Source organism: Mus pahari, chromosome 5, assembly GCF_900095145.1.
Source record: "Mus pahari chromosome 5, PAHARI_EIJ_v1.1, whole genome shotgun sequence".
In the NCBI taxonomy this organism is placed as follows: domain Eukaryota; kingdom Metazoa; phylum Chordata; class Mammalia; order Rodentia; family Muridae; genus Mus; species Mus pahari.
This window is the reverse complement of record NC_034594.1, coordinates 137544279-137553291: the sequence shown is the minus strand read 5'-3', so window position 1 is coordinate 137553291 and position 9013 is coordinate 137544279.

Sequence of the window (9013 nt, the reverse complement as noted above, 5' to 3'; positions counted from 1 at the left end):
AAAAAAGAAAATGAAATAAATCTCAGCTCTATAAAGAAACTTCCCACAGTTTTACATCTCTGAAATTTGACAGCAAAGATGTAAAAGAGATTGATGGAGCCTGGAATCAAGGAATGACAGGTTGCTGACAGTCTGCATGTTCCTGCGCTTTCCCATTGTTAACTGACAAAACATAGGCCTCTGACTGAGAGAGACAGTTTGACTAATTTCATGCAATTGACAGCAATGTAGCTATACCTAGATACATTAGTGTTCGATGACCACAATGGCAGACAGAAACAAGGATTAAAGATGTGTATCAGTTTGTACTTTCAGAGTTCACTCCATCATGAAGAATTCAGGACTACACAGTTCAGGGCAGCTGGAGAATGTAGTGGAGGCTGTTTACATCATGGTTGACGAAGAAGCCAGTTGCGAAAGAGGAACAACCCTTTCCAAGTCCCAGTTCTGCTTTCCAACTTCTGCCAGCCTGGACCCCACCCGCTAAAGCGGCACAGTGTCTCAGAACAGCGCCACCTGCTGGGAAACATGATCTGGTAGCCCAACGGTCCTCCAAGAATTTTCTTAATTTAACTGGAGGCTGCTGCTCAGTGGTACAATTAACTTCCAAACATGAGCCTATGAGGATATTTTTGGATTTGAGCACAGAAGTAGAAAAGCTAAAGTGCAACTGCTTTTCGTTTGTAAGATGCCTCCAGTGTTGTGTCTCTGGAAATGAATCTGTCATCTAGGACTCTTGGTATCATATGGCAAGTTGAGCCATGGTGAGGGAGAGATGAAGATACTTTTATAAGAAACACCCTGAGTAGTTTCTGTGGGAGAGAATATGGGAGGTAAAGTTGCTGAAGTGTTCATCCCAGTGACCACACATTCCCCCTTTCTTTCCTCACTAGCATCTAGAGATGCATAGAATCCGCCTTTCTCAGCGGAGTCTGCCCCTAGGATTTGTCTTCTACCTTGCCCATTGACTAATTGTTTTCATGTAGTGGCCAGTACCTGCAGGAGAAGAAAGGATTCCATCCAGCCCCACACTGGGACAACTCTGAAGGACTATGTAGCTCTCGAGCTCCTCTAAGTAAAACTAAGTAAATATTCTACCTGGATTCAGGACACTAATCATCAGTAGTGACAATGTTCTACATATGGCCTTTGAGGACAGTTCCGTATTTGTTCACTCCTTCCTTCCTATTTTGCACTCAGATAAGGTTGGCTTAGGTAGACCAAATCCTGTCTTTGACAAAGAAAGTTATTTTAATAGCTCATCTGATGTCTCCTTATATGGTGACCTGCTGGTTTTCAATTCTATTAAGTATATATACAGTGAGAAATTAATCAGGAGAAGCAATTGAGTTGCTTTTGGAAGAATGAACACAGGAGATCAAAGAAAAAGAGCTCTGTCAACGAGAAGCTAATTGCATTACTCGGTAGCAGTCTCTCGTTGAATTAAAAGACTCCTTGGAGAACATTTGGAACATCAGATCTGGTACCAAAAAAGTGTAACTTTCCAAGAAATGTGAATGCTTGGGTGAGCCTTTTCCTACTTCTCAAATTTAAGCAGAGTTTGTACTTGAATAGGGCCTGAGTTGGAAAGTATATCTCTGGTGTATTTCCATAGGTAAGTATAAGTCTGTAAATGTAGAGTTTAAAGGTTAGAAGCCAGATTGTCCTGGGTAAAGCGGGGAAAAAAAATCACTTGCAAAAACTATATCTTTAGAAATGAATCTTTTATATATAGAAAACTATTATTTTTTTTAGTCAAACTGTAGAGTCCTGTTCTCTTTACCAGAGTCTATGTGTGATAAACTGCAGCCTAAGAAAGCCCCGGTGTTTTGTCTAAGGTCACTGTACAGGGAGTAACCAGTCAGGGCTTAAAGCTATTCTAATCCTTGATTCCTCTGACCTGGTTGTACTCTTTTTTGTTTGTTTGTTTGTTTGTTTGTTTGTTTTTTGAGACAGGGTTTCTCTGTATATATAGCCCTGGTTGTTCTGGAACTCACTCTGTAGATCAGGTTGGCCTCGAACTCAGAAATCCATCTGCCTCTGCCTCCCAAGTGCTAGCGATTCTCAACTTTCCTAATGCCGCGACCCTTTAACATCCTCATGTTGTGGTGACCCCCCAACCATAAAAATTTTATTGCCATTTCATACCTATGATTTTGCTACTCTTACGAATCACAATGCAAATACTTTTGGAGACGGAGGTTTTGCAACCTACGGGTTGAGAACCACTGCTCTTGAGGAACAGACCCTACAGAATGAATGCATACTACAAAGAGGGTTGATTAGATTGGCTCACGTAGATGACCTGGGTTATCCGACAGTGTTTGCCTAGATGCTGGAGGGGTTGAGAAACCGATAGCTGCTCAGCCCATAGAGTTGGATGTCTCCACAGTTCAAATCTGGAGCTGAAGGTCTAGAGGATTTGAAGAGCCATTCGATCAGTTCATTCCAGAAGAACCTGGGTTCTGATGTTAGGAAAGAATGACAACAGTATGGTATAGCAGGGTGGATGCACTCACTAGCAGAGTGGATACACACACTAGCAAGAAGTAAAGGAGAAAAGGCAAAAGCTATACTGGTTTTCTTCACCCTCTTGCTGTGCGTGCTGCTACAGAGGTTGCTGCCTGTTCTTGGGCACACCTTTCCCCCTCTGTCAATGCTTCTAGGAAATGCTTCAGAGTTCCACACAGAAGGGTATTCCTACATGGTCCAAGATCCAGTCAAACTGACACCAAGATAAGCAGTCATTATAGTGATGTTTCATGATATGGTAATTAAAGTTTTCATTCAATGGCGATCACTCTTCCACCAGAACAGATCCATACTTGTGAAGTCACCCGCTGGGGATGTACACAGCACTGGCTCTGCTGAGGAGCAACAGGTAGATATGCATCTATGAAGTCGATAACATAGCTTAGACATGCCTGCAAGGCAGAAATACTCTGTGTCAGTGTGCTCCAGTCACGTATATGGGGATATCCAGACCCCATCCCCCTTCTGCTTATTGGGCCTGAAGGGTGCAGTTAGGCATGTAGATGTTTCCCTGTGTCCAGATACTTGGCTCCCAATACAGTGAATTGTCAGGATCCTAGATGACAGAGTGGGGGAGAGTTTAGTGGCTTCCATTTCTACAGGTAAGAAAACTGAAGTTATGTAAGTCTCCAAATCTGTTTTAATAGAGTTGGACTTGAACCAGACCCTCTGACGACGAACGCAATGCTCTTTGGTCTTTTGAGAGTCACATGGTGTAACTAGATCCTGTGTATGGAACTGCATCCTGTGTGGAGGGAGACAAGGCAATCTGGGAGCTGGGAAGTTCAGGTCCCTCCTTTTTATGCACCATGTTACTAGGATCCAGCCTAATGATTTCTTATTTCCTCAGACTCCCCTGGGGACAGGAAGGTCCTAATTCCCAGAGGTTCCTCTTTGATTCGGAGCTGGTTAACAGAACGCATCCTCTTGCCCTTGTGAATCAGCAAGTGCTGGGGCAATCTTCTTTTCACTGGCAGATGAGTTGATGCCTTGATGAAGATGATCTGATCTGGGTATGCACAGTGAGCCCGGGTTCGGCAGAGCAGAACTCTCAGCCACATTCATCATCTTCGTCAATTAATTAGGTTCCCAGCTTAAAAGGGCCATCAATCTCTATAGATTTTGTCTGCCAAATTCCAGAGTCTTTTTCGGTTAAAAAAAAAATGCTGCTGTTCTATACCTGCAAATCTGAAGCAGAGAAAAAGGCAAGACCCAAGGAGCTTGCTTGCTCTGCATTCCTAACTGCAATGCCCTCGGCTTTGAGCTGACTCATGCTCCTGGCTAGAGACGTGGATGCCAGTTCAGTGCCCTGGGAAACTCTGCTCTTTTCCCATGAAATCTGGGTCCTGGAAGCTGTCAAGCATTTACACTAGTGGGCTAAGAACACTAGAATGAAGTTTCCAATATACCCAGCTTAAAGCCTCTCCTGTCTTCACATCCACTGCCAGTCCTTTAGTATCTAATACAAACTCCTTCACTCTAAACACAGAAAGGACACTGCAAAGACAAAATTTTTTTTATTTTGTGTTTATATTTTTCCTCCATGTGCCACATGGGTGGGGTGTCCTTGGAGTCCAGAAGAGGGCATTGGATGCCCTAGGATTAGAGTTACAGACAGTTGTAAGTTATCATGTGTGTGCTGGGAATTGAACCCTGGTCCTCTGGAAGAGCAGTCAGTGCTCTTCACTGATGAGCCATCTCACCAACCCAGCAAAGATGCTTGGTGCTTGGTATCCTCATGATTAGCTGTGAGCTCTTAAGTCACTTAATCCTCTTGGCCTGGGTACCAGTTTCCTATGGTGTCTACAGCAAAACACTACAGGTTAACAGCTCAAAAGAGGGTAACAGAAGTCTGGAGGTGAGACATCTGAAACCAACAGCTCTGTGATGCAATAAACATGCCAACGGGGCGTAGTTGATTCAGGAGCTCAGGGTGAATCTGTTGCTTGTCCCATTCAGCTTCTGGGGACTGCTCGGCTTCCCTGGGATGTGGCTGCATCACTCAAATCAAGATCAGCATTTTTAAATTTGCATCCATCATTTTATGTCATTGTCTTGTATCCGCGTGTACAGCCTTTCTCTGCTTCTTCCTTTTAAGGCTACACGCAACTGTATTTTGGGGTTGCCTCAGATAACCTGGTGTTACTACCTACCGCAAGCTCCCTTCCTCTCTTCCCCCATCTCTTTCTTTTCCTCCTCGCTTCCTCCCTCCAACTTCCTTCCAATCTTTCTGTCTTCTTTGCCTTTTGTAACATTCATAGATTCCAGGGGTTAGGCTACAGAGTCTTTTGGAAACAGTATTCTTCAATGTGGAGCCAATGTTTATTCTGAATCCTCATCTTTGCCTCCTGTCTCAGGTGTCACTCCTGTGGATGCAGATGTTCGTAGCAGAGACAATTAGCTATCTACTAGCCATTTAGACTCCAGAGCAGACACGGAAAGGAAGCAGTCGCCTGGCTACTGAGCTCTATTTCTCAGTCCCCTTGCTCCTTGATGCGGTCGTGTATCTAATGAAAGTTGGATAGAGATGTTGTCTGCCATTGGAGAGCCTCCCCCACTCAAAGGAACTCCCATATTTTCTTCATGCTCTCTTGAACATTCCACTCTCTGGATGGTGGCTCCCAGAAAAGTCTCGAAGACCATCTTGACATTGGCAGAGAGTTCATTAGCATCAGTTTCTACCTGAGTGTTTTAAGTAACCAATTCTCCTGGTAACTGGGTTTTATATGTTGTAGAAATAAATTTATAGTGTGTTAAACCACTAATACTTTGGAGTTTATCCATTATAAGCATTTGCCAATCATGTTCAGCACCATTATTGCCAATTAATTTTCCTTCCTGGTAATACATGGATAAAATAGCTGCAGAAGGGACTCGAGAGAGGGCTCAGTGGGTAAAGTGCCTGCTGTCCAGGCATGAGGACCCAAGTTCAAATCCCCAGCACCTATGTAAGTGTGTGGGTATGCATACCTGCACACATGCGCACATCTACATAAACACACACACACACAAACACACACACACACACACACACACACACACACACACACACACACACACACGGGAACTGACAAGATACAGTGTCTGACATTCTGTCATCTCCTAAATCCGTTCTGTTGCTGAAGGTTTCCGTGGAGCTTTCATTATGAACTGTTCATTTCTAGGATTTCAGACCAATTTGGTTTTTGTTTTCTATTTTGTGCTTGTCGGGGGATGCAGTGTGTGTCACGGCTGGCGGCGAGGAGTCAGGGGACAGTGAAGGAGTCCATTCTTTCCTCCAATGTGTGTTTCAGAGGTTGAAGCCAGGTCATCTTGCTTGGCAGCAGGCGCCCTTCCCTACTGAGTCATCTGGCCAGCTAGCTCTTGTTACTGAATCTCATTTTCAATTCTTGTATTGAATTTATTTCATTCAGCTCTTTGTTCATAATCTTTTTGAATCTGTTTAGGAGTTTAAAAGCATCCTATGATTTCTTTGAATACACTTTTTTTTAATTAAAATTTTTTTGTGTGTGTTTGGGTGAATGCATATTTGTGTGTGTGTGGTGTGTGTTTGTGTGGTATGTGTGTGTGAGTGTGGTATGTGTTTGTGGTATGTGTGTGTGTGTGTGTGTGGTGTGTTTGTGTGGTATGTGTGTGTGAGTGCGGTATGTGTTTGTGGTATGTGTGTGTGGTATGTGTATGGCATGTGTGGCAAGTGTGTGGTGTGTGTGTATGCCTATGTGTATGCATGTGTGTGTATATGTGTGTCTGTGTTGTGTATGGTGTGTGGTAAAATGTGTGTATGGTGTGCGTGTATGTATGTGTGTGTGTAGTGTATTGGAATTTAGTCATCTGGATATTGATTAGATTGTTTTTCAATTACCATTATTCTTTCATCGTATATGTTTGCAATCTTCAGGGGAAGGGCTTTGGAGGAGTTATGGTGTAGTAGCTGGGCCTTCAGCCAGGCACCGGCCTCAGCCTCCAGCTCTACCTTAAAGCAGAACACTGTCTGCAGGGACGGTCACGATCCCCGTGTCGGCCCTTTCTGGAGATCTAGTCATCATCAATGCAAAGGTCCCTCCTTTGGTGGATAGATTTAGGATGTAGGGGAACACTGACCGTACTGTGCACACTAAGATTTTAGTTATGGGTGGTGTGAGCGGAAAAGCAAAAAGGAGGACTACTGGTTAGTCTTCAGACGACAGGAAAAAAGTCAGACGAGGAGAAAGATAGAAGAGTGTGCACGAGGGCCAAAGGGCAGGGGAGGAGGCAGCTGTGGCCAAAGTCAGAATGAAGAGAGACGAGTAAAGAATGCGGTCAGAGGCCCTAAAACAACCCGGGTTCTCAGGAGACCAAGGCGGGGAGACCACAGAAGCCAGACCAGACTGTTTTCTTTGGGAAAGCGTATCAAAAGGGAAATGAAAAGATTAGAAACAAAACGGGGGTGGGGCGGTGGGGAAATAGAACGAGAACAGAGCAGGGCCAGGCTGGTCTACTAAGCTTACTGAGTATCAAATAGGGAGGATGGACGATAAGTAAAGGGTGTGGGTGGAGGGCGGAGTCGGAGCGTGCTCCCACTCCGAGTGGGTACTGCTTTCCTCTTTATCTTTATTCCTTTGTCGCAGCCCTAGGCAATCTTTTGCAGCTCACGGGAAGATGCTGTCCCTCCTGCTCCCTGCCAGAACCTTTCTCTGGCTCTGGCTGAAAATGCCGCTCACGCTCCTGCATAGTCCTTCCCAATGGCGGGCACATGTTTAGAACCCGTGTCTGTGTTCCTCAGCGGGCTGTGGCTCAGGTCACTCTCATTTACTCGACGCTTCTGACTCAGTTTCTTCCCTCCTGTCTAAACTGACTTTTGCAGGTCAGTCTTCAGTGTAGTCCTATGACACTTGCTTTGAGCACTGAGAATGTGATCCAGGGAGGGTCCAGAGTTACCAAACTGACCACCCCCTTCTCCTCTGCCAGCGTCGCTGCCTGTCATGCTGGTCTCTCCTCTGCTCCTGAAAGTCCACTGAGGACTTCCTGAGGCAGTGAGCTATGGCTCTCATATTCTCTGCTGCCCCAGACCCTCTCGCTCCTCAAATAGCACCTAATCCCGCTACCATGGACTCCGGAATTTCTCTATTTTGTTTTACAAACACCCTATTTCCCTCGGATATAACTTTGTTAGTCATGTATCTGGTTGATTGAGCTGCTTTTTTATTCCTTCTTTATACAAATCAACAGTTGGTTGACTTACTCTATGAGACATGAGGGTTCTTTCCTGGGTTGCTTTTGCTCTCTCCGGTTCAGTCTGGACACTGACTCTGTACTGTGCTTTTGGGGTTGAGTCTGTCTTTCCTCTTCCTCTGAGTGCTGTGTTGCTTCTGAAGCTCTGTCTTAGTGGTCGTGAGCCGCCTTAGTTTATGTATGCCTTGAATGGCCCCATTTCTTCACAGTATAGCTTGGCTGGAAACAGCAATCTTGGCTGGCCTTTGACCTTCGGCATTTGAAGTTTATCAGTTTTCACTCTCCTTGATTCTCTGACTATTGATGAGAATCTAATGCTCTTCTGACGCTCCTACCTTGTGAGTTGGTGTTTTTGATTATTGCTTTTATTTATTTGTTTATCTTTGAGTTGAAATTTATTTAAATTACTCTTAAACATACGAAAAATGCTCATCCTCATTCCAAAGAGGAGATAGATAACCATAATTACAATGGGCTATCACTTGTTATCTGTCAGAGGCAAGATGGCGCCCGTGGTTGGTGAGAGAAGACTCTGTGACACGCTGCTCTGCTTGTGATAATGCAAAATAGCTGCATGGAGTGGACTTATCCATTACTGGCGATATTATGCACACAAATACCCTTTGCCTCAGCAATTGGGCCTCTCAGAAATCGTTTCCAAGGATGGACTGGTAGACTGACTCTGAACTGTGCTTTACCTTAGTTAACTTAGTACATGTACCTTTGGCAGGCTACCAATGAGCTTCATTCAATATTTTGATTGTAGTAATGTAATAGTGAAAGAGAAAAGTTATCTGTCAGCTAGGTTGAATAAACTGTGGTACAAACATGTGATGGTTCGTGTGTCTATTAATAAGGAATTGGGTTGGACAGACGGCTCAGCAGTTAAGAGCACTGGCTCCTCTTCCACAGGATTCCCAGCATCCATAAAGCAGCTCACTTGATCCTGTTGGTAACTCCAGTTCCAGAGCCATCTAATGCCCTTTTTATTTTCTGGCTTCCACAGGCACTGGGCACAGGTGTGGTGTACAGACAAACATGAAAAATGCCCACACACATCCTATTTTAAAGTATGCCACATAATCAACTTGTAAAGAGGAAAGGCCTTTGGGAACTCAGTGCATTGTCACTTGGTTTGTGGTTTTAGTCAACTGGCAAGGCAGAACTTGTGATCAGAGCATGTGATAGAGTAAAGCCTCATGAGAAAAACAAGAAGAGGCTAGGATCTCACAATCACCTCTAATGGCAAATCCCTTATGACCCTAAGTGC